Source organism: Ambystoma mexicanum, chromosome 4q, assembly GCF_040938575.1.
Source record: "Ambystoma mexicanum isolate Mex_15411 chromosome 4q, UKY_AmexF1_1, whole genome shotgun sequence".
Taxonomy (NCBI): domain Eukaryota; kingdom Metazoa; phylum Chordata; class Amphibia; order Caudata; family Ambystomatidae; genus Ambystoma; species Ambystoma mexicanum.
This window is the reverse complement of record NC_090928.1, coordinates 1,218,750,978-1,218,753,657: the sequence shown is the minus strand read 5'-3', so window position 1 is coordinate 1,218,753,657 and position 2,680 is coordinate 1,218,750,978.

Sequence of the window (2,680 nt, the reverse complement as noted above, 5' to 3'; positions counted from 1 at the left end):
TGGCTGAAAGGGGGGGAATGATGCATACTCCACCTGGCTGAAAGGGGGGGGGGTGATGCATACTCCACCTGGCTGAAAGGGGGGGGGATGATGCATACTCCACCTGGCTGAAAGGGGGGGGAATGATGCATACTCCAATTGGCTGTGAGTAGCAGAGAGAACGGAGACAGATGATACCCTAAAGCAACCCAAACTCCACCCAACACCAGTAAAGCCAATACCCAATGTATGCAGCCCTACCATGTGAATGAGGTTGTGCCCCAACCATGACACAACCATCTGCAAGTGCATTCTACCAATTCAGACCACATCGTCAACAATGAAAAGCACCTACATGCATGTCACCAAACACCATCAACCGATAGGCCTGTCCCCCATAACTGCCCACGAAGGAGGCACATGACGGACAGAAACATCAACACACCATTACACAGACAGCAGGGCCCCCAAAATGTCCCTGTCTACATCAGCATTGCTCACTGGGGTCATGATGAGGCCCACAGCAATGTTGCAATGATGTGCGCATTGCCATCACAGGACATGTGCCAGGCCAACTAACCAAACGGCATGAACGGACACAGTGGATGGGCACTCACAATGCACTCCACCCCTCTGCATACATTGGGTGATGGCATGCAAAACAGGCCATGGGAGCCATGAGCATATACTGGTTGCATTGTGTGAATCAATTTGTGCATGTAGAAGTGAGCCAAAGTAACAGTTGGATGCAAGCCATGGTGGCACATCATGTTCTTGGTCAGACGTCATGACTGACACATACATTCTCGCCTACATACAGGTGATGCAGGCTATCCCCTGAAGAGGTGGCTCCTTACACCAGTCCGGAACCCGCAGAACCAGCACGAGGAGGACTTCAACCGTGCACATACACGCACCCGTGTGGTCATAGAGCAGACATTCGGCCTATTGAAGGCACTGTTCCGATGCCTCAGCAGGTCTGGTGGGGCACTCCTGTACCGCCATGAGAAGGTGGCAAAGATCGTCATGGCATGTGTCATGCTACACAATATGTGCGTCAGACGGAATGTGCCCCTACCCCATGACGCAGAACTGCAACCACCTGACGATGAGGATGAGGAGGGTGCAGATGGGGTGGCACCCCATGGAGGAGGCGATGCACAGGAGGGGGGTGCAATGCGCCCAAATATCATCGACCACTGCTTCTAGCACACACGGCTGGTGTGTATCACATGGAGACTGCACTTGGGGCACTGTGTGTCTCTGGGACATGCACACTGTGGACTGTACACCAATAAAGCACACATATGCAATGAAAATGTCCACACATTTCATTTCGGAGAAGCAAAAAGTGTATTTCAATCATAAAACGTCGTGACACACCCCCTCCCACCTCCCCCTTCCCCCTGCACACCCCAACACACCCCCTCCCACCTCCCCCCTCCCCCCTGCACACCCCAACACACCCCATGTAAGTGTCAACAGATGCCTGTGACAGTGGCCACAGGCTGTTACAAGCCCCCTCTCCCGGCCCCCGGGGCACCCCTGGCTGTGGAGCGCAGGTTCCGTCCGGAACGTCGGACGGGGCTGCTCTGTGCAGAACTGGCAGCGGAGGATGTCCCTGCCTGCCCCCGTGCATGCACGTCCTGTAGGGTGTGGGTGAGCGCACAATGCAACCCGGCAAGTTCACCACAAATGTCCCTAGACATGGCCTGCATAGCATCCCTCAGGGTGGCAGTGCTCTGCACTATTTCGGCCCTTAGGGTCTCCGTGGCCTGTTCAATGGTTGCCCTAGCCCCCACACATTCCGCAGCATGCTCAGTCAGCATTGTGGACAGATGTTGCTGCCGTTGTATGATGTCCTCAAGGGACTGCTGCCCCTGCTGGGCCATGCCCAGTGCTGGTGGTGTGATGGAGGGGCTGCTCCCCTCCTGTGGACTGAGGACTGGGCATGGGGTAGAAGGCCACTCCTCTTCCTCTGTGTGCCCCTGTGTGTGATCCTCATGGGGGCTGGCATTTGACAAACAGGGGGAATGTAGAAGGTCAGTGGGGCTTCTGACTTCGTGCTCCTCAATGTCAGAGTCTGAACATGCAGGTGTCAGGGTTGGATCTGGTGTTGTTCGGAAGGATGGCAATGGATTGTGTTTTTAAAGATGACCGACGTGCTGTTTCCCGTTCCGCCGCGATGACGCTATTTCCGGTTCTGCTTTTTACGGTGACCGCTAATTGCGGCCACCGCTAATTATGGTGGCCGCTAATTACGGTGGCCGCTACTTACGCTGGCGGAAGTGCACCTTGCTCGCCCTACGATGCCGGTAGGGGCCCTTTCTGCCATGGCGTTATTTACATTACCGCCGTGGCGTAATGCTCGTGCCCGATGGCTCGTAATGTGGCGCTCTTTACGCATTCGGCCCACGGCGTAAACGCTCATTACGCCATGGCGGTAATGTCGGCAGATTACCGCCTGGGTCGTAATGAGGCCCAGTGAAATGCATATTGATAAATTGAGTGCCACAGTGGTTCAGTGTTAGCTCAGTGTGTGAACCACCCATTGCAGAGATATGTGTTCATAGTAAAATTAGAATATCACATTCCAGCAAGGCTGGCTGAACCTTTCCTATGTCTGAAGTTTATAAACCTGCCTGCATCTGTACTTGGTTTTGCAGAACAACATCTGCTATTATCAGCAATGTACCTGCAC